Genomic DNA, 22,030 nt, shown 5'->3' with positions numbered 1-22,030 from the left:
GGACGGGCCTCTGGGGCAAAACTAAACAGAAACAAGACCCAAGCCCAATTTTATGGGCCATGGACAGCGACTGAGACAACAGGACTCCCCGTGACTATAACCCAGACAAAACAGAAAATACTGGGGATTAATTTTGACAAGGAAGGGGGAGGGACATCAAACTGGCCAGACGTGGTAGGGAAAGTAAAGCAAAGACTAGGACACTGGGGACTTAGAGGACTGACCATTGAAGGAAAGGTTTTAATCATCAAAGCCGTGATTTTACCTTTGCTTTTACTAATCAGTTCTATTTTTATCGACGTGCAGGCTCAACATCAGCCTCTCAAGCCAACTCTCTGGTAAAATAGGGGAAACGTATGGTTCCAGCACCTATGTAACACATATTTGTCACAGGGACTGTGGCTTACGGCCACACCGCCCTGAACACGCCCGATCTCGTCCGAACTCGGAAGCCAAGCAGGGTCGGGCCTGGTTAGTACTTGGATGGGAGACCGCTTGGGAATACCAGGTGCTGTAAGCATTTTTCTCTCGTCTCTTCTCTCTGCATGTCTTTTGTTGAAACATCTGTTGATCACCCTGTGATCCATCTTGCTGATCCTGGATCTGCTAAGATGTCCCAGGTCATTGTTGCCTTTGATCCTCATACATTTAACTTTGTCCTGACAAAGGAGCAGTTCCAAAACGTCAAACAGGGACTGCCTTTGCATTTGACGCAGTCAAACTGTATGCGCCTGGAGAAGCCAAAAGGCTTACAGCACCTGGTATTCCCAGGCGGTCTCCCATCCAAGTACTAACCAGGCCCGACTCTGCTTAGCTTCTGAGATAAAACTCTGGCTTTTAGTCTGCGAAAAAAGAGAGTGAAAGTGAACTCCACTTTGAGATGGCTTTGGGATTGGGCCGACTGGGAGAATTGCTTGAAAAAAACCTCTACACCCAATGAGCGGTCAGAACAAAGCCTCAACACCCCTAGTCTTTTGCACAGAGTAAAAGACAAAGCAGCCATTGAATAGGGCCCGATTGTTCCTACCTGGTCGGCCGAGGAGCCAGCGTCTCAACCAAGCAAAGCTCACCGTGGGGAAGGTGGCTATGCCAACTAGCCTGATGCACTGCTCCCGCAGTGTCAAATACTCGTACTCTGGTTTCTCTTCATAACGTACAAGTCTTTCGCCTTTTACTAAAGACTTCCGTGGAGAGCAACATTAATGAGTTGTTTCTATTTTTGGAAGGCTTTACCTTTGCGGGTGAAGCCCATTCTGTCTGTGCAAAGGAAATCTTCTTGCTGTGCCAAGTGACTTCTCGGAGTAGAGTCACCTTATTTGTTGAGACCGTGCCCATGTTCAAAGCTGGAGCGCTAAATTGTTGTTTGAATGGTGCTCAGTGGAGCGGGCGGGAGTGCAAAGTTGTACCATCTGAAACGGCTGAAGAGTGCTCACTGCAGCGGGTGGGCGGAGGTGCAAAGTGACGCTTTGTAGGCAAAAAAAGAGCACCGCCACAAGTGCGCATTGTGCCAGGAAGGGCGCTCGGACGTGAAACAGTGGAGGGTTATCGCTTCTCGGCCTTTTGGCTAAGATCAAGTGTAGTATCTGTTCTTATAAACTGTTTGTGGTGCCTCCATCATGTCGGCAAACTATGCTGGCATGAGGAGGCACCACAGCGCTAGATTTTTATTTAAAGAAAAAGATGGAAAGCTCATAGAGATGTCCAGATTGGACTTCTCTCGGAAGCTAATTCAAAACATATTGAACTTCAAGCCAGACGATTTGAATTGCATCCTGTCATTGCCTTTTAACAAAGGTTTCGATGTAAGTTTTCGCACTGCAGCTTTGCTGCTGGAGTTTTGGATGAGATTTGGTAATGTGCAAGCCCAGTTTTCTGCGTTTACTGTTGAGAAACTTACTGACAATACTCTGAAGACAGTAATTGTCAGAATGGTCAATGAAATGGTGAACACAGAAGATATCTGTATATGATTGGGAAGATTCTGCACTGTTAAAGGCCAGGCAATGAAGGTGAGGGATGTTGATGGCATCTGGAACTGCGCCTGGAGGGTCCCCATCCAACAATGGCAAGACCCCCAGGGCTTCCAGGGCCTGAAACATCTCCCATCAATGATTGTCTTGGGAGAAAACAGAGGTTACATCCACTACCAGGGACAGCCCAAACTCTGCCGCAAATGTGGGGAGCATGGGCACCTGGTGGAGGCCTGCACGAAGATGTTTTGTGGCAAATGTAGAGGAATCGGTCACACCTTCGAAGAGTGTACAAATGGCAGAAAGTGCAATCTCTGTGGAGAATCAAACCACCTCTTCAGAGATATCCCAAAATCCTTTGCCAACAAATTGAAATCCAAAAAAACGCGAGAAGGAAATGGAGGGCAGACCGAGGCAGTTAACGAGCTACTTGAAACAGCTGGGCTGGAAAATTCAAACTTCCTGCAAAAATCCCTGAATGGTGGACAGCAGTCAGGTGAGGCCGAGGAGGGGGAGGGGCCTGCTACACCCCCACCAATGGAGAGTTCTGGAGAGGAGGAGGAGGTGGTGCAGGCAGAAGGCGGAGCTAGTTCAGAATGTGAAGAAGTCCAATCACACGATGACAGCGAGGATGCCTCCCTCCCAGATGCCCAGCAAACAAAGAGGCTTGCATCAGAATTGTCCTCTGATTCTCCTATAGTCTCAGAGAAGAGGGGAAGAGCTGGGACTAACTCAGACAGTTCATCTGTGGAGGAGCCCAGAGTCTTCCCCTCCAATTCACCAAATGAGGTCTCTTTTTTAAATGTAGTTCTGCAATCAACCCCTAGAGACTCAAAGTTTAACAAAACCTTGCAACAGAGGCCAACCCCCAGAGTCCGACCGGGGAATAGAGCTCAACACCCTCGCCTCTCACCTGTAGAAGTGAAGGAAGAGCTCCATTCACAAGAAATTACATAACTGCTTTTAAGACATTTTAAATGTTTTAACCCTCATTTAGTCTTTTAAGATGTCATACCTGTTGTTTTTAACCATACTCATGACACTCACTCTCTCAACTATTAATGTGAGAAGTGTAAAGGCGAAAGTTAGAGCCCAGAGTGTTTTATCCTTTCTTAGTTCTTTTAAGTCAGATGTTCTTTTAATACAGGAATGCGGCCTACCGTTTTTAAAGCACTACAGACAGTGGGAGGAGATGTGGCCGCAGACATCATTGTGGAGTGGATCCAACCAAAACAAAAATGATGGAGTGGCCATTTTAATCAAAAACCCTCAGGTTCTGGTGAAGGGCAGCACTGTGGTGAGAGACGGACGGGCACTTTTAGCACATTTGACTTTTATGGGACAAGATTTTAACCTCTTAAATATTTATGGCTTTAACGAAAAAAAATGACCGGTATGACCTTTTAGAAGACCTGCAGTCCCACATGCTAGGTAGGGCACCACTAGTTTTAGGGGGTGATTTTAACTGTATTTTAAGCAGGAGTGACAGAAAAAGAGCAGGGGAATTTTTTAAAGTTGACAAAACATCGGTTTTATTACAGGGCATTTGCAAGGATTTTAAACTTCAGGACTGTTTTAAAACCATGCATCCCAGAGAGGAGGGCTTCACCTGGTTCAGTGGTGATGGCACCAGAGCCTCTCGTATAGACTACCTTTTTACACGGGACTGCCCACCAACCGATGCTAGATTGACCCCCGTTTTCTTTTCCGATCACCTAATGCTTTCCTGCACCCTATCACTCTCTTCGGGTGTGACTTCCGGAAGTGGTCTGTGGAAACTAAACTGCTCCCTTTTTAAAAGAAGATGAAATAGTTAGTCAGTACCGGGAGCAGTACCACGAGTGGCAGACCCTTCAAGACTTTTACGATACACGTGCACACTGGTGGGAAATGGTGAAGGAAAAAACCCAGACTTTCTTTAGACAGGCAGGTAGGAGAAAAAAGAATAGGGAAAACAGACGCATGATGGGACTGCAGAAGCGACTACAGCGCTATTTTAAATTAAACCAACAAGGGATGGATTTTAATGATGAAATTAAACAAGTGAAAACAGAGATGTCGATTTTAGCAGATATTAAAAGTAAGGGTGTCATTTTAAGAAGCAGGGAACGAGAAATAGAGGAAGGAGAGAAGTGCACAAGGTATTTTTTTAAGAAAATTGTGAATAAAGGGGGGGGCATTTTAAAGCTAACAAAAGAGAACAGGTGCACAGTTGATTCAATGGAAGAAATTAAACAAGCTGTTGAACAATTTTATCGTGAACTGTACGAACAAAAACCTGTTGAAATGGACACCATGACAGAAGTTTTAAATTTCATAGAAAAAACAGTAAAAGACAGTGTGCTTTTAACCCAAGATTTTACAATTTCAGAGTTAAATAAATGTTTTACAAATTTTAAGAAAGGGAAGTCCCCAGGACAAGATGGACTTCCCGTAGAATTTTATTTGACCTTTTGGGATATTTTAGCACCTGACTTGTTTACTGTTTTTATGGAATTTGAGCAACTTGACCAACTTCCTGACAGTTTTAGAGCAGGGATAGTGACTCTTCTTCACAAAAAAAAAGACAAGACTGACTTGAAGAATTGGAGACCGATTACACTTACCAGCAAATTCCTTGTTCTAGAAATATGGACGAATTTATTTGCCACCCTAAAACATGACAACCCAGGGCTCAGACCAGGATGCAGAGTTGTAGTCTTACACACTTCTCTGCAGCTTCCCACCTGCTGCTACCCACCCAATCGATTAACACAAAAGGAGCAAATCCTCTTGTGCAAAAAGAAATTATTAAAACAAAAACTTTAACTGAACAAAAACATCAAACTATTAAATGTGGTTTGCTGAATATCAGATCTCTCCTTTCCAAGTCTCTGTTAGTGAATGAGTTGATTTGTGATCATCATATTGATATATTTAGTCTTACAGAAACCTGGCTGAAACAGGAGGATCATGTTAGCATTAATGAAGCAACTCCCTCTGACTGTTTAAATGTTCACGTTCCTCGAACCACAGGCAGAGGAGGAGGAGTGGCAGCTATCTTCAGATCAGGGTTACTAATCAGTCCCAGACCCAAGATTAGTTTGAGCTCTTTTGAATCTGTGATTCTCAGTTTTTCCCACGCAAAGTGGAAATCACAGAAACCTCTTGTGTTTGTTGTTGTGTATCGTCCACCTGGCCCTTATTCTGAGTTTCTGTCTGAATTCTCAGAGTTTTTATCCCAGTTAGTGCTGAGTACAGATAAAGTCATTGTTGTGGGTGACTTTAATATTCATGTAGATGTTGAAAATGACAGCCTGAATATGAACTTTAATTCTATATTGGACTCTATTGGATTTTCTCAGAGTGTACACAGACCGACTCACTGCCTTAATCACACCCTTGATCTTGTGCTGACTTATGGCATTGAGAGTGAACAGTTAACAGTGTTCCCTCATAACCCTGTCTTATCTGACCATTTTCTGATAACCTTTGAGTTTACATTACTTGACTATACAGTTTCTGAGAAGAAATTTACATATAGAAGGTGTCTATCAGAGGAGGCTGTAACCAGATTTAAAGAATTAATTCCATCATCCTTTTCTTCACTGCCATGTGCAGATATGACAGAGGACGACTACATAAACTTTACTCCAGCAGCACTTGACTCTCTTGTTGACAGCACTATAGTTTCAATGCGTACAGCACTGGACAATGTTGCCCCTCTGAAAAGGAAGGTAATCAGTCAGAAGAGGTTGGCTCCTTGGTATAATTCACAGCTGCGTGCTTTAAAGCAGACTGCAAGAAAGCTGGAGAGACAGTGGCGTTCCTCTAATTTAGAAGAGTCTCAGTTAGTCTGGAAAGATAGTTTAATAACGTATAAGAAAGCCCTTCGTAAAGCTAGAACTGCTTATTATTCATCATTGATAGAAGAGAATAAGAATAATCCCAGGTTTCTTTTCAGCACTGTAGCCAGTCTGACTAAGAGTCCGAGCTCTGCTGAGCCAGTTATTCCTTTAACTCTCAGCAGTGATGATTTCATGAGCTTCTTTATCAATAAAATTGTTTCTATCAGAGAGAAGATTGATGGAGTCCTTCCCACTATTATCACTGATGTATCATCAAGTACAGCAGCTTTAGAAGTATCTTTAGAACCTGATTTATATTTAGACGGCTTCTGTCCAGTTGATCTCTCTGAACTAACAACAGCAATAGTCTCTTCTAAACCATCAACTTGTGTTTTAGACCCAATCCCAACCAGACTGTTCAAGGAGGTTTTCCCCTTAATTGACACTTCCATATTGGATTTGATCAATTTTTCTTTGTTGACAGGATATGTACCTCAGACTTTTAAGGTTGCTGTAATTAAACCTTTACTTAAAAAACCTACTCTTGATTCAGAAGTGTTGGCTCATTATAGACCTATATCCAATCTCCCTTTTATGTCTAAAGTTCTTGAAAAAATAGTTGCAGCTCAGCTTTGTGATCACTTACACAGAAATAATCTGTTTGAAGAGTTTCAGTCAGGATTCAGAGTGCATCATAGCACAGAAACTGCACTGCTGAAAGTTACCAATGATCTCCTCTTAGCCTCTGATAGCGGACTTGTGTCTGTGCTTGTCCTGTTGGATCTCAGTGCTGCATTTGATACGGTCGATCACAGTATCTTATTACACAGACTTGAACATGTTATTGGGATTAAAGGAACTGCATTAGGCTGGTTTAAGTCATATTTATCTGATAGATTTCAGTTTGTTCTTGTAAATGAAGAATCTTCCTCACACACCAGAGTAAGTCATGGAGTTCCTCAGGGTTCTGTGCTTGGACCGATTCTTTTCACTTTATACATGCTTCCATTAGGTAACATTATTAGACAGCATGGCATAAATTTCCATTGCTATGCTGATGATACTCAGCTGTACTTATCTATAAAACCAGATGAACCCAATAGGTTGGTCAGACTACAAGCATGTCTTAAAGACATAAAGACCTGGATGACTCAGAACTGTCTGCTTCTAAATTCAGACAAAACTGAAGTCGTTATCTTTGGACCTGAGCGTTTCAGGGAGAAATTGTCTAGCTATATAGTTACTCTAGATGGTATTTCCTTGGCTTCTAGTTCTACAGTGAGGAACCTTGGAGTTATTTTTGACCAGAACTTATCATTTGACTCGCATATAAAACAGGTTTCTAGGACTGCCTTCTTTCATCTTCGTAATATTGTTAAAATTAGGAACATCTTGTCTCAGAGTGATGCAGAAAAACTAGTCCATGCATTTGTTACTTCAAGATTGGACTACTGTAATTCTTTATTATTGGGCTGTCCCACATATTCTCTGAAAAGCCTTCAGCTGATCCAAAATGCTGCAGCCAGAGTTCTGATGAGAACTAACAGGAGAGATCATATTTCTCCAGTTTTAGCTTCTCTTCATTGGCTCCCTGTTAAATTCAGAATAGAATTTAAGATTCTTCTCCTTACATATAAAGCTCTTAATGACCGAGCTCCATCATATCTTAAAGATCTCATTGTAAGATATTTTCCTAACAGAGCACTTCGTTCCCAAACTGCAGGTTTACTTGAGGTTCCCAGAGTTTCTAAAAGTAGAATGGGAGGCAGAGCCTTCAGTTATCAGGCCCCTCTATTGTGGAATAAGCTGCCAGTAAATGTCCGGGAAGCAGACACCCTTTCCACTTTTAAGACCAGGCTTAAAACTTTCCTTTTTTATAAAGCTTATAGTTAGGTCTGTTGAATCTGATAGTGTGTCTGCTAGTGTGTCTTGTCCTGCCTCCACCTCTGGCACCCTCTATACTTTCATTACCCCCTACCCGAACCAGGCTTTGAATCCCATTCCCGCCTATCTTACCTCTTTTATTTCTACCCCTACCAGAACCAGGGTTTGCATCCCCACCCTGCTGTGACTGGTGTGCAGTTGGTGAGAGTGAGTTGTATGGCTTTGTTTTTGCTGGTATTTTTAGTGATTATAGGACTGTTTAGGTGAGTTTGTCTGCTGAATCTGCTAGTGTGTCTTGTCCTGCCTCCACCTCTGGCACCTTCTATACTTTCATTACCCCCTACCCGAACCAGGGTTTGAATCCCATTCCCGCTTATCTTACCTCTTTTATTTCTCCCCCTACCCGAACCAGGGTTTGCATCCCCACCCCGCTGTGACTGGTGTGCAGTTGGTGAGAGGCTGAGGTAGCTTGTGGCTGTAAAAGATGGTTCTATATATGGATCTATATAGGGAGTATAGGGAATTACTCACTGAGTCTGGTCCTTTATTTATTTATTTATTTTCGTTAGCACAAGTTTCTTGTGTTTACCTTGAATAGGGATGGCTCAGGTGATCCTGAAACATCCCATAGTTAAGCTGCTATAGGCCTAGACTGCTGGGGGGCCTCATCTGTCACACCTATCCTCACTTTACTCTCTTTATGTATATGTGATATTATTGTGGTCATTAACTCGTGTTTCCCTGTTCCAACAGATATCCTTTGAATGGTGTTACAGTGCCGCCGCCGCCCCCCCCCCCCTTTCTGTCTTCTCAAACCCCAGCTGGTCGAGGCGGATGGCCACCCTTCCTGAGTCTGGTTCTGCCAGAGGTTTCTTCCTGTTAAAAGGGAGTCGTTTCTCTCCACAGTCGCCTCAGGCACGCCGCTCAGGCCGGGAGATTGGACCGAAAAACAAAAAGTTTTCAGTGCAATCTGTTGGTTTTCTTAGCTAGGAAATTGTTTTTGAATTGGCTCTATATGAACGAATTGGATTATTTTATGAATTATGATTATTATTAATTAATTGAATTCCAATTGGCTTGAATTGGACTGACTATCTAAGTGCCTTGAGATGACATTTGTTGTATTTGGCGCTATATAAATAAAAATGAATTGAAAAATTGAATTGAATTGTTAACGGGCATCTGACAAAAGCAGTAAACATCCACTGCGGTGTCCGTCAGGGTTGTCCGTTATCTGCCGTCCTCTACATCATCTGTGTCGAACCACTGGCACAGAGCTTGAGAAGGGACCACCGAATCAATGGGGTGAGAGTCCCGGGGAGCGGGGGACTATCGACAAAGTGTGTTTTATATATGGACGACGTGAACATTTTATGTACAGACCTATTATCTATCAATAGGACTCTGGACTTGACCGACTGGTATGGACGGGCCTCTGGGGCAAAACTAAACAGAAACAAGACCCAAGCCCAATTTTATGGGCCATGGACAGCGACTGAGACAACAGGACTCCCCGTGACTATAACCCAGACAAAACAGAAAATACTGGGGATTAATTTTGAAGGAAGGGGGAGGGACATCAAACTGGCCACACGTGGTAGGGAAAGTAAAGCAAAGACTAGGATACTGGGGACTTAGAGGACTGACTATTGAAGGAAAGGTTTTAATCATTAAAGCCGTGATTTTACCTTTGCTTTTACTAATCAGTTCTGTTTTTATCCCACCTAGAAAAGTGCTTTTAGACCTGGACCGAGCCATTTTTTATTTTCTGTGGGGCTCCAAGTGGGAAAGATTGAGGAGAGATGTAATGAAGAAACAAAAAGAGAAAGGAGAAAAAGGAGTGCCTGATTTTTTATTTGTTTTTAGGAAGCAGATACACTACACTGCACATCCTACAGGCCACAGACCCATCCGGAAACCCCAAAACTAAAGCAATGACACGATTCTGGATGGGTTCTTACCTCAGAAGACTGAAGATTTTACCCACCGACCTAAAAGTGCCTGTGTCTTTTAGCCTGCCACCATCCTATGCTTTTATCCAGACGTTCTTAAAGCATTTTAACTTGGAGGCAGAGGAGTTGCATGTTTTAACAAACCACCGCTCTTTGATTTCTGTTGTGCAGGAGCGGGAACCAGTGAGTCCAGTGCGTGGGCTCGCGTTCGACGAGCCCTCAACAGTTTGGTGCAACGTCAACCATTCCGCTCTCCCAAACAGACTCCGGGACCTGTCATGGATGGTGGCTCATGAGATCCTGCCAGTCAGGTCCGTTATGCACTCCCGGGGCATGTCAGCGATCTCAACCTGCCCGCGACCTGGTTGTGGCGCGCCCGAGTCGGTGAGGCACCTGCTCTGGGAGTGCAGCGCTGCTGCAGACCAGTGGGCAACAGCCGGCTCCTTGCAATTCCCGTACTTGCCAGCAAGGGAGGTCCTCACAGCACAACTTGTGCTCTATGGGGTGAGCCAAACAAAAATGAAAAAGAATGACTTTGCCAAGCAGTGGCTCACCCTAGCCGCTATGAAAGACGCCATGTGGACCTCCAGGAACTTGCTGGTGAGGAAGCGCATGCAGATCCCCCCCGTGGCTGTGATCCGGATGGCCGCAGCGGCGGCTCAAGCGGCCGGAGCTGCAGGCGGCGGGCCTAGGACACATCCACAAAGAAGAATCGCCTCTGTGTCCATTCGGATGAAGGAGCCGGAGCTACACACAAAAAGGTCAAAGCAGCGACGGCCTGGCTCTCCGGGTGAGGCAGGTGGGAAGGAGCAACAGGGTGGGGATCTCCTCTGAGCACCACGACAGGATCCCGAGAGACCTACTGTTTGGGGGAGCGAAATGAGTTTCCCTGGGTAGGGACTCACTGCGCTCCTGCACAAAAAATGGACTTGGAAGAGAGCATTTTAACTAATGCACTCCTTTTTAAAGACACTCAATACAAACTGCTACTCGCATGAGAACTACTTCACATGTAACTTTTACCTTAGACAACATTGACCTTATCTGTAATATCCCATGGAAAACTTGTTTCATTGTTGTTGTTTTAAATGTGGTTATACAGATTACACTTATTTATTGATGTTTTTATTCATAGGTAACACATATGTCTTAAATATGAAGTTTTTATGAAAATGTGATGTATTAGTGTCAATAAATTTTTTCAAAAGAACAAAAGAAAAAATCTGTTCTTATCAGTTTAATATCTGATACGTCCTCTATATGAGGACTACATATTAAATGGATTTTTAGGCACAGGGGTTGAAAAAGGGGCTTGCTCCGTTCACTCCACGCATCGTCCCGGTACTGCAGTGCCGCCGGGAACGGTGCACTCTTCCCAACTCTTGTGAAATAACAAAACCAGCGGTACATGGTGGTAGTTTCAGGGAGCCGTTGTATTCTGACTTCTAAAATAGAACTATAATGTTTAGAAAAGACGCAGCTTATGAGCACGTCGTGGGATTGAGCTTCCCTGGTTTCTCTGTATGACCATGAACACAAAACTACACACAGAGAACAGAGGAGCTTGACAGACACACACTAAGTTATCTGAGAGTCCCATTTTCAGCTGCAGAGAACAATCACATCAGGGAAGTCGACGTGCAGGCTCAACATCAGCCTCTCAAGCCAACTCTCTGGTAAAATAGGTGAAACGTATGGTTCCAGCACCTATATAACACATATTTGTCACAGGGACTGTGGCTTACGGCCACACCGCCCTGAACACGCCCGATCTCGTCCGAACTCGGAAGCCAAGCAGGGTCGGGCCTGATTAGTACTTGGATGGGATACCGCTTGGGAATACCAGGTGCTGTAAGCATTTTTCTCTTCTCTTCTCTCTGCATGTCTTTTGTTGAAACATCTGTTGTGACACAGATTTCTGAATAATATGCATCCTATTCTAATACAAAGCTTTTATATTAGTCTCATGCCATTACTACATGGAACAATTTACTATTAATATCCTATAGTTATACAGATTTATAACTACAGTAATGCAATCTTGTCAGCCTCTGTGCTTTTTTCCCCTATATAACTTGTAAACTAAACAACTGGTTATACTATACAGGCAGGCTGTGTGTGTGTGTGTGTGTGTGTGTGTGTGTGTGTGTGTGTGTGTGTGTGTGTGTGTGTGTCTGTCTGTGTGTGTTAACAGAAGCAAATGGATCCTCTGATGCCTGTGCTGTCCATCCTGGACACAAGCTTTCCTAAGGACAGGCAGCAGTGTGTGCTTGGGATGACCAAGGAGGCCAAGGACTTCCTTAAGCCACATGCACGGGACCGTGAGACAGTGGACAGTAGGCTGAGAGACTCAGACAAGGCTTACAAATAAGGTGAGAAGAGTGCATGCACAACCCTGTGCTTACAACTGCACTACTGTCTAGACATGATTACTTTAATTTTGTTCCCCTTTATTTATCTGTCTACAGCTTTGAAGAAATGCCAGATCGTCACACCCTCTCCAACTGAGGCGCAAGTCCTGGGGCAGCTGGTGATGACCTTTGGCCAGTACACCAGCAAGAGCTTCAAGTGGCTGGTCGAGAATGATGTCGGCTACTGCAAATAGTAAGTGATCGCCATGTGAATAGTGTTATAACTTAATAGTACTGTATCACTATGTTACATTACTATGCCATTTCAGCATCGTCGACCGCCACATGAAGGAGATGAGGCACCCTGAGAAGAGGAAGACCATCAACGACGAGTGGCTGAAGGAGCAGCTGGTCAAGTACGCGCACCTCTTCACCACCGTCTCGTGCCACCTGGAGGTGAATGTGGACCGGGCCATCTATGGACAGGGGAGGTTCAAGTCGTTCACCTACCTGGAGATGTGGCAGTGGTACAGCCTGCACAAGAGGCTCCTGGCGGATCCTCAGGCTGGCAGCGACGCTGAGAGGAAGAGGGCGCAGGAGGCCTACACGTCGGTGACACAGTGGCTCATCATGAAGGAGGATGACATCAATTCAAAGGCCCTTAAGAGGTTCAGAAAGTACATTCTGGACAAGGAGGTATGTGTGCAGGTGAACATGTGTATAAAGGAATAACATAACAAATGTATTCAGCAAAACTGAAATGTAATATTCCTCCTAATACCTCAGCAGGGTGTAGCCACTCCTTCCACCACGTCTGCTTCCTCCAGCAAGCCCCCAGCAGCATCTGCAGCAGCACCACCCACTGCCACCATCAGCAAGGCCCCTCCATCACCTCCTCCTCCTGCATCTCCCTCCATCACCAGCAAGGCTCGTCCATCAGCCACACCTACCTCCACCACAAAGCCCCCTTCAGCACCAGCAGCAGCAGCAGCATCCCCCACCTCCACCGCGAAGCCGAAGAAGAAGGCCTCCTCCAAGTCGGCTGCCCCAGCACCCCGTGCAGCTGTGCCTACCTCTTCACCGGTACCCTCCTTCTTTGCGCCCCGTCCATCAGCCACCACTGCCAGCTCAGCAGACCCCAGCTGGGAAGACGACGCTCTGCTTGTGGAGGCTCTGTCCACCTACGAAACACAAGGTACATATTCATTTAACACAAGTTGTATTAGTTTACTGGCTAATAGCACACAGATCATGCATGTCACATCCAGTGGGCTGCTGTAATGAAAAGCCTCATTCGACAGTGTGGATATACTATAATCAATGTGTTTTGGGTTTTTTTGTATTTACAGAGAGCCAGTCACAGGAGGCAGTTGGTGGTGAAGATGCCATCCTGTTTGAAGGATGGCACAAATCCTGGGAGGCTGAGGACAGCGGGCTGCCCGAGCAAGACATTAAGTGGCTGAAGGAGGATGAGGAGAGGGGGCTCTTTCTGAAGCCGCGGCCCTTCTCTGACATGTACGGCAGGAAGAGGTGGAGGAAGGTCCTGAAGAGTGAAAAGATGTGGTTCCACCCTCCCGAGATGCCCGGTGTGGTGGATGGCAGCACGGTCCCCGTGGCAGACAGTTTCTTCCGACACCGCGTCTTCTTCTGGAGGCCAGTTGGTGTGTGGCGCTACAGCGTCCGCTGCACCGAGCCCAGCTGCCCTGCCAAGGACAACCCGAAGGCTTTCCTGTACCGCTGTGGCTACGGCAACACGGTGAGGCCCATCTGTGACATCAACGGCTGGTAAATGACTGATACTGAGGCCCAGTGACTGATCTTGACTTGTCTGAACTTTTTTTTTCTCTTATCTTTGATGTCCCTATGTTGTTGTTTGTGTATATAGTTTCCTGATTGCACTCCTACATGCACATGTATATAGTTCTCATTTGTATTGTTCACTTACACTTGATTTCTTGTTTGTTCCCATATCTGCTGTTGCACATGGCTCTCTCTCCTGTCTGCCCACTGCTCCTGGTCAGTCAGTCTGTCTCTGTCTCACACACACACACTCTCCCTCCACCTCCACCTCCACCTCCACCTCCCCCTCCCTCTCTCTCTCTCTCTCTCTCTCTCTCTCTCTCCCCCTCACACACTTAATTTCAAATGTCTTGTCATGAAAAATGTGCACTATACATGTCTTAACTTTGTTTACTAAATGAGAATGCACTTGAATAAATGCACTTCAGCCCTTAAAGTGCCTTGAATCGCAGTAGCAGTGTGTTGTGTCATTTCCAAGTCAACACTTTCAATATTCTCCTTCAATCTATTCATTATAATGTAACCTACCAGTAATTATAATCATTCATGATATACCATCATCTGTAATAATAAACACATGAACAGCATACAACTGTGAAGAAATAAAAAAAGTTTATTGAATTAATAGACAATGTTGCAGAGGTAACAGTGTGTCATTTCCCCCATAATCAATGTCTCCATCACCATGTAGGCCTCAAACCAGCGGGTCGACGTATGGAAAGACAAAAATAAGAGCTTTAGAGTTTTTGTTTACATTCACATCCACATGTTTCTGAAAATAGCCACACCAATTAGTCTCATGTCTATTTTTAACCACCTTTTTCTTTTTTTCATACAATACCAAGTACCAGCTGGTGGGTGAAAATTAATAAATAACTCAAATGAAGTGATCAATAGACAGCAATGCAAGCATTAAAACACGATTCAATGTCCAACACTCCCAATTAGACAAAACACTTGTATAAAACGATCATTTAAGTCGTATTTTGTACATTTCCCTAGATTCACCCTGCCACAACACTTCACCACATGGCCTGGCAGCTTTTGACAGCTAATTGACCAATAGTACAGCATGCCCATGATTTCCCATCCCTCCCTCTCCATGGATTTGATTGACAAATCTTTTACCCAATAATATGCCTTATTTGTCCTAAAGTCTAAATCCAATTTTGCACTTTGTACGAGCTGAGGGCCTTGCCAAGGGATATTCACATTATACAGTCAAATCAGGGGAGAGCGCGAACGCAGTCCCCCACTACCAGAAATTATGCAGTCGAGATTCCCACATTTGGGGAATTCGCAAGGGTCAGTACAGCCGGTGTGCAATGGCTGAGCCTCGTCCTGGGTGAACCACCTTCTTGATCATGGTATCTCCCCTGCCAGGTAAGTATGAGTTGGAACTGTCAGAGGCTGACACCTCTTTTCCAGGTGCCTCACTCGGCCGGACGGTGCAGCAAATTCAAGTGTCTGCAGTGCCATGCCAGCAGCTAACCTGAATCTGAAAAGCTTGCAGATTAAAACAGTCCGGCTTTTCTTCATCTTTCTGATCAGTTCTTGTTTCAACAACCAAGGAACTTGGAGCAGAAATTGATTTAGTTTTTCCACTCTCCCCATCTCTAGAGCCACACCCACCCACACTGGGAAAATTCTTAGTTGAGGCAAACCCTCACGGCTTAATATCTCCAGTGCAGAAATGCTGCCGTATTCTCATCTCGTTGTTGCCATCACTAAGGCAACGCCCACCTGCCTGGGGTGACTGCACTGTATGACCTCACCTGACAACTGCGCAGCGGCATATCAGCTGTGCAGACCTGCCGCAGCATTCAGCAAACCTTGCAAAACATGGGTTTTAAAGATGGAAAGGTGTCCTTAAAGCAGCAACGCCAGGACAAAAACCAAGGTAGAGTTGCCCAGGGATATTCACGTTATACAGTCAAATCAGGGGAGAGCGCGAACGCAGTCCCCCACTACCAGAAATTATGCAGTCGAGATTCCCACATTTGGGGAATTCGCAAGGGTCAGTACAGCCGGTGTGCAATGGCTGAGCCTCGTCCTGGGTGAACCACCTTCTTGATCATGGTATCTCCCCTGCCAGGTAAGTATGAGTTGGAACTATCAGAGGCTGACACCTCTTTTCCAGGTGCCTCACTCGGCCGGACGGTGCAGCAAATTCAACTGTCTGCAGTGCCATGCCAGCAGCTAACCTGAATCTGAAAAGCTTGCAGATTAAAACAGTCCGGCTTTTCTTCATCTTTCTGATCAGTTCTTGTTTCAACAACCAAGGAACTTGGGGCACAAATTGATTTAGTTTTTCCACTCTCCCCATCTCTAGAGCCACACCCACCCACACTGGGAAAATTTTTAGTTGAGGCAAACCCTCACGGTTTAATATCTCCAGTGCAGAAATGCTGCCGTATTCTCATCTCGTTGTTGCCATCACTAAGGCAACGCCCACCTGCCTGGGGTGACTGCACTGTATGACCTCACCTGAATACTGCGCAGCTGCATATCAGCTGTGCAGACCTGCCGCAGCATTCAGCAAACCTTGCAAAACATGGGTTTTAAAGATGGAAAGGTGTCGTTAAAGCAGCAACGCCAGGACAAAAACCAAGGTAGAGTTGACCAGGGATATTCACATTATACAGTCAAATCAGGGGAGAGCGCGAACGCAGTCCCCCACTACCAGAAATTATGCAGTCGAGATTCCCACATTTGGGGAATTCGCAAGAGTCAGCACAGCCGGTGTGCAATGGCTGAGCCTCGTCCTGGGTGAACCACCTTCTTGATCATGGTATCTCCCCTGCCAGGTAAGTATGAGTTGGACACCTCTTTTCCAGGTGCCTCACTCGGCCGGACGGTGCAGCAAATTCAACTGTCTGCTGTGCCATGCCAGCAGCTAACCTGAATCTGAAAAGCTTGCAGATTAAAACAGTCCGGCTTTTCTTCATCTTTCTGATCTTCTAGATGATCAGGTGGTTTAGTTCATAAAATTAAGCATTTAAAGCTGCAGTCGGCAAGTTTTCAAAATTCCGAGTCTAAAGTCGGAAAATTCGAACTGATACAACTTTCAGGTCCCTCCCCCAACCTCTCACAAGCTCCGAATTGCCCCCCAAACCCCTCCCCCTCTGTGGACGAGGTTGTTCACACCAGTGTGAGCGCACACAAGCTGGGGCAGGCTCACGCTCAGCAGCGTGTGCACAAGCTGTGATTGACAGGTAGGATTCCTCCACCCTAACTTGATTGGTTAAAAAACAGCCGGGAGCGCTCGGTTTTTGTAAGCATGATTACAGGCTTCAGAGGGAGCTACAGATTTCGTTATTTTTCCTAAACAGACTATTTAATATTCTACTTCCAGAATCCCATGACAGTTCAAGTTAATATGACTAAAAAAAAGTTGCCGACTGCCGCTTTAAGGTGGTTTAGTTGATAAAATGAAGTACTTGCGATGGTTTAATCCATGAAAATGAAACATTTGATGTGGTTTTGTTGATAAAATAAAGCATTTCAGGTGGTTTAGTTGATCAAATTAGGCATTTCAGGTGGTTTAGTTGATAAAATGAAGTACTTGAGGTGGATTAAACCACCTCAAGTACTTCACCCGCAAAGGTAAAGCCTTCCAAAAATAGAAACAACTCATTAATGTTGCTCTCCACAGAAGTCTTTAGTAAAAGGCGAACGACTTGTACGTTATGAAGAGAAACCAGAGTACGAGTAGTTGACACTGCGGGAGCAGTGCATCAGGCTAGTTGGCATAGCCACCTTCCCCATGGTGAGCTTTGCTTGGTTGAGACAATCCGGCTTTTCTTCATCTTTCTGATCTTCTAGAAAATTCCTAAAGAAATTTTGATGGGTGCCAATCTACTGCCCGCCCAATAAAATTTATTTTTTAGTTTAGTTAAAGTCGAGAGTCTCTTGTCACATAAACTTTGAATGAGGTCTCTGTGATGTCGGATGGCTGAGTTATGGCAACTCCAAAATAGGGCAGTTTCTGGCATTTAGGCAAAAGTGCCTTCTTTTTCACTCCTATAACCATGGGTATTAATCGTGATAGAAATATCTTGAACAACCCCTATAAAGTTGAGAGTCTCCTGTCACATATAAACTTTGAATGAGGTCTCTGTGATGTCGTATGACTGAGTTATGAGGCCTCCAAAACAGGGCTTTTTTTTTTTAGCATTTTTGGCTCGTTAAGTATTTGACGTGGTTTAGATCATGAAAATGAAACATTTGAGGTGGTTTAGATCATGAAAATGAAACATTTCAGGTGGTTTAGATCATGAAAATGAAACATTTCAGGTGGTTTAGTTGATAAAATGAAGCATTTCAGGTGGTTTAGTTCAGAAAGTTTAGCATTTCAGGTGGTTTAGTTGATATAATTAGGCATTTCAGGTGGTTTAGTTGATAAAATGAAGTACTTGAGGTGGATTAAACCACCTCAAGCACTTCACCCGCAAAGGTAAAGCCTTCCAAAAATAGAAACAACTCATTATTGTTGCTCTCTACGGAAGTCTTTAGTAAAAGGCGAAAGACTTGTACGTTATGAAGAGAAACCAGCGTACGAGTATTTGACACTGCGGGAGCAGTGCATCAGGCTAGTTGGCATAGCCACCTTCCCCACGGTGAGCTTTGCTTGGTTGAGACGCTGGCTCCTCGGCCGACCAGGTAGGAACAATCGGGCCCTATTCAATGGCTGCTTTGTCTTTTACTCTGTGCAAAAGACTAGGGGTCTTGAGGCTTTGTTCTGACCGCTCATTGGGTGTAGAGGTTGTTTTCAAGCAATTCTCCCAGTCGGCCCAATCCCAGAGCCACCTCAAAGTGGAGTTCACTTTCACTCTCTTTTCGCAGACTAAAAGCCAGAGTTTTATCTCAGAAGCTAAGCAGAGTTGGGCCTGGTTAGTACTTGGATGGGAGACCGTCTGGGAATACCAGGTGCTGTAAGCCTTTTGGCTTCTCCAGGCGCATGCAGTTTGACTGCGTCAAATGCAAAGGCAGTCCCTGTTTGACTTTTTGGAACTGCTCCTTTGTCAGGACAAAGTTAAATGTATGAGGAACAAAGCCAACAATGACCTGGGACATCTTAGCAGATCCAGGATCAGCAAGATGGATCACAGGGTGATCAACAGATGTTTCAACAAAAGACATGCAGAGAGAAGAGAAAAATGCTTACAGCACCTGGTATTCCCAAGCGGTCTCCCATCCAAGTACTAACCAGGCCCGACCCTAATTGGCTTCTGAGATCAGACGAGATCGGGCGTGTTCAGGGCGGTGTGGCCGTAAGCCACAGTCCCTGTGACAAATATGTGTTACATAGGTGCTGGAACCATACGTTGCCCCTATTTCACCAGAGAGTTGGCTTGAGAGGCTGATGTTGAGCCTGCACGTCGACTTCCCTGATGTGATTGTTCTCTGCAGCTGAAAATGGGACTCTCAGATAACTTAGTGTGTGTCTGTCAAGCTCCTCTGTTCTCTGTGTGTAGTTTTGTGTTCATGGTCATACAGAGAAACCAGGGAAGCTCAATCCCACGACGTGCTCATAAGCTGCGTCTTTTCTAAACATTATAGTTCTATTTTAGAAGTCAGAATACAACGGCTCCCTGAAACTACCACCATGTACCGCTGGTTTTGTTATTTCACAAGAGTTGGGAAGAGTGCACCGTTCCCGGCGGCACTGCAGTACCGGGTCGATGCGTGGAGTGAACGGAGCAAGCCCCTTTTTCAACCCCTGTGCCTAAAAATCCATTTAATATGTAGTCCTCATATAGAGGACGTATCAGATATTAAACTGATAAGAACAGATTTTTTTTTTCTTTTGAAAAAATTTATTGACAATAATACATCACATTTTCATAAAAACTTCATATTTAAGACATATGTTTTACCTATGAATAAAAACATCAATAAATAAGTGTAATCTGTATAACCACATTTAAAACAACAACAATAAAGCTAATTTTTCATGGGATATTACAGATAAAGTCAATGTTGTCTAAGGTAAAAGCTACATGTGAAGTAGTTCTCATGCGAGTAGCAGTTTGTATTGAGTGTCTTTAAAAAGGAGTGCATTAGTTAAAATGCTCTCTTCCAAGTCCATTTTTTGTGCAGGAGCGCAGTGAGTCCCTACCCAGGGAAACTCATTTCGCTCCCCCAAACAGTAGGTCTCTCGGGATCCTGTCGTGGTGCTCAGAGGAGATCCCCACCCTGTTGCTCCTTCCCACGTGCCTCACCCGGAGAGCCAGGCCGTCGCTGCTTTGACCTTTTTGTGCGTAGCTCCGGCTCCTTCATCCGAATGGGCACAGAGGCGATTCTTCTTTGTGGATGTGTCCTAGGCCCGCCGCCTGCAGCTCCGGCCGCTTGAGCCGCCGCTGCGGCCATCCGGATCACAGCCACGGGGGGGATCTGCATGCGCTTCCTCACCAGCAAGTTCCTGGAGGTCCACATGGCGTCTTTGATGGCGGCTAGGGTGAGCCACTGCTTGTTTGGCTCACCCCATAGAGCACGAGTTGTGTTGTGAGGACCTCCCTTGCTGGCAAGTACGGGAATTGCAAGGAGCCGGCTGTTGCCCACTGGTCTACAGCAGCGCTGCACTCCCAGAGCAGGTGCCTCACCGACTCGGGCGCGCCACAACCAGGTCGCGGGCAGGTTGAGATCGCTGACATGCCCCGGGAGTGCATAACAGACCTGACTGGCAGGATCTCATGAGCCACCATCCACGACAGGTCCCGGAGTCTGTTTGGGAGAGCGGAATGGTTGACGTTGCACCAAACTGTTGAGGGCTCGCCGAACGCGAGCCCACGCACTGGACTCACTGGTTCCCGCTCCTGCACAACAGAAATCAAAGAGCGGTGGTTTGTTAAAACATGCAACTCCTCTGCCTCCAAGTTAAAATGCTTTAAGAACGTCTGGATAAAAGCATAGGATGGTGGCAGGCTAAAAGACACAGGCACTTTTAGGTCGGTGGGTAAAATCTTCAGTCTTCTGAGGTAAGAACCCATCCAGAATCGTGTCATTGCTTTAGTTTTAGGGTTTCCGGATGGGTCTGTGGCCTGTAGGATGTGCAGTGTAGTGTATCTGCTTCCTAAAAACAAATAAAAATCAGGCACTCCTTTTCCTCCTTTCTCTTTTTGTTTCAATGTATTAGTGTCAATAAATATTTTCAAAAGAAAAAAAATCTGTTCTAATCAGTTTAATATATGATACGTCCTCTATATGAGGACTACATATTAAATGGATTTTTAGGCACAGGGGTTGAAAAAGGGGCTTGCTCCGTTCACTCCACGCATCGACCCGGTACTGCAGTGCCGCCGGGAACGGTGCACTCTTCCCAACTCTTGTTAAATAACAAAACCAGCGGTACATGGTGGTAGTTTCAGGGAGCCGTTGCATCCTGACTTCTAAAATCGCTTCTCGGCTTTTTGGCTAAGACTGCGATCGCCACCTTTGGGTGGATGATTTTATGCATTTCAGCATTAAATTCTCACGCTTTGGAGGTTAATTTTGTGTTTGGTCAAATTATTCCAACTCTTTGTATTTGGAGTTCTTTATCAAAAAATGTTCCTGTATTACCCCCTTTTTTCAGGTTTTTACTTTTTTGAACTCGTCCAAGGAGTTTCAGCTGAAACAAGGTCGGTGTCCCGTTTTTTTAGGAGAGGAAGGTAAGTATCCCTTTTAGTACTTTTTTATCCACTTTTTACTCTTTTATTGGGTTTTTAGTGTGATATTTATTATTGTTCTTTTAAGCTTTTTTTTTAAAACTGTTTGTGGTGCCTCCATCATGTCGGCTAACTATGCTGGCATCAGGAGGCATCACAGCGCTAGATTTTTATTCAAAGAAAAGGAAGGAAAGCTTATAGAGATGTCCAGATTGGACTTCTCCCGGAAGCTAATCCAAAAAACATTGAACTTCAAGCCAGACGATTTGAATTGCATCCTGTAATTGCCTTTTAACAAGGAATTTCGTTTTCGCACTGCAGCTTTGCTGCAGGAGTTTTGGACGAGATTTGTAAATGTGCAAGCCAGTTTTCTGCGTTTACTGTTGAGAAACTTACTGACAATACTCTGAAGACAGTAATTGTCAGAATGTTCAATGAAATGGTGAACGCAGAAGATATCTGTATATGGTTGAGAAGATTCTGCACTGTTAAAGGCCAGGCAATGAAGGTGAGGGATGTCGACGGCATCTGGAACTGCGCCTGGAGGGTCCCCATCCAACAATGGCAAGACCCCCAGGGCTTCCAGGGCCTGAAACA

The 22,030-nt window shown here is 45.0% G+C and overlaps 11 non-coding genes and 2 pseudogenes across 11 annotated transcripts; 6 read left to right on the top strand and 7 right to left on the bottom strand.

Moving 5' to 3' along the window:
• Nucleotides 1–401: 401 nt before the first annotated feature.
• On the top strand, nucleotides 402–520 carry LOC142374558 (5S ribosomal RNA). Its single transcript, XR_012768743.1, has one exon. It is a non-coding gene; the product is annotated as a 5S ribosomal RNA (ribosomal RNA).
• A 610-nt stretch (nucleotides 521–1,130) lies between these two features.
• On the top strand, nucleotides 1,131–1,243 carry LOC142372008 (U5 spliceosomal RNA). Its single transcript, XR_012768168.1, has one exon. It is a non-coding gene; the product is annotated as a U5 spliceosomal RNA (small nuclear RNA).
• Nucleotides 1,244–1,544: 301 nt separating this feature from the next.
• Nucleotides 1,545–1,739, top strand: LOC142370725 (U2 spliceosomal RNA). Its single transcript, XR_012767872.1, has one exon. It is a non-coding gene; the product is annotated as a U2 spliceosomal RNA (small nuclear RNA).
• Nucleotides 1,740–10,824: 9,085 nt separating this feature from the next.
• Nucleotides 10,825–11,008, top strand: LOC142370310 (U2 spliceosomal RNA). The gene has a single exon (XR_012767842.1). It is a non-coding gene; the product is annotated as a U2 spliceosomal RNA (small nuclear RNA).
• Nucleotides 11,009–11,372: 364 nt separating this feature from the next.
• LOC142375349 (5S ribosomal RNA) lies at nucleotides 11,373–11,491 on the top strand. The gene has a single exon (XR_012768936.1). It is a non-coding gene; the product is annotated as a 5S ribosomal RNA (ribosomal RNA).
• Nucleotides 11,492–15,011: 3,520 nt separating this feature from the next.
• On the bottom strand, nucleotides 15,012–15,175 carry LOC142402469 (U1 spliceosomal RNA). The gene has a single exon (XR_012773369.1). It is a non-coding gene; the product is annotated as a U1 spliceosomal RNA (small nuclear RNA).
• A 548-nt stretch (nucleotides 15,176–15,723) lies between these two features.
• LOC142402464 (U1 spliceosomal RNA) lies at nucleotides 15,724–15,887 on the bottom strand. The gene has a single exon (XR_012773368.1). It is a non-coding gene; the product is annotated as a U1 spliceosomal RNA (small nuclear RNA).
• Nucleotides 15,888–16,435: 548 nt separating this feature from the next.
• LOC142401778 (U1 spliceosomal RNA) lies at nucleotides 16,436–16,599 on the bottom strand. Its single transcript, XR_012773203.1, has one exon. It is a non-coding gene; the product is annotated as a U1 spliceosomal RNA (small nuclear RNA).
• A 781-nt stretch (nucleotides 16,600–17,380) lies between these two features.
• LOC142374303 (U5 spliceosomal RNA) lies at nucleotides 17,381–17,493 on the bottom strand. Its single transcript, XR_012768687.1, has one exon. It is a non-coding gene; the product is annotated as a U5 spliceosomal RNA (small nuclear RNA).
• Nucleotides 17,494–18,230: 737 nt separating this feature from the next.
• LOC142374287 (U5 spliceosomal RNA) lies at nucleotides 18,231–18,343 on the bottom strand. The gene has a single exon (XR_012768684.1). It is a non-coding gene; the product is annotated as a U5 spliceosomal RNA (small nuclear RNA).
• Nucleotides 18,344–18,944: 601 nt separating this feature from the next.
• On the bottom strand, nucleotides 18,945–19,063 carry LOC142401191 (5S ribosomal RNA). The gene has a single exon (XR_012773092.1). It is a non-coding gene; the product is annotated as a 5S ribosomal RNA (ribosomal RNA).
• Nucleotides 19,064–19,427: 364 nt separating this feature from the next.
• LOC142370333 (U2 spliceosomal RNA) lies at nucleotides 19,428–19,607 on the bottom strand (annotated as a pseudogene).
• Nucleotides 19,608–20,931: 1,324 nt separating this feature from the next.
• Nucleotides 20,932–21,105, top strand: LOC142370685 (U2 spliceosomal RNA; annotated as a pseudogene).
• Nucleotides 21,106–22,030: the final 925 nt, after the last annotated feature.

This window comes from Odontesthes bonariensis, chromosome 2 (genome assembly GCF_027942865.1).
Source record: "Odontesthes bonariensis isolate fOdoBon6 chromosome 2, fOdoBon6.hap1, whole genome shotgun sequence".
NCBI lineage: Eukaryota > Metazoa > Chordata > Actinopteri > Atheriniformes > Atherinopsidae > Odontesthes > Odontesthes bonariensis.
Note: the sequence above shows the minus strand (reverse complement) of the source record. Positions and strands in the feature narration are given on the sequence as shown.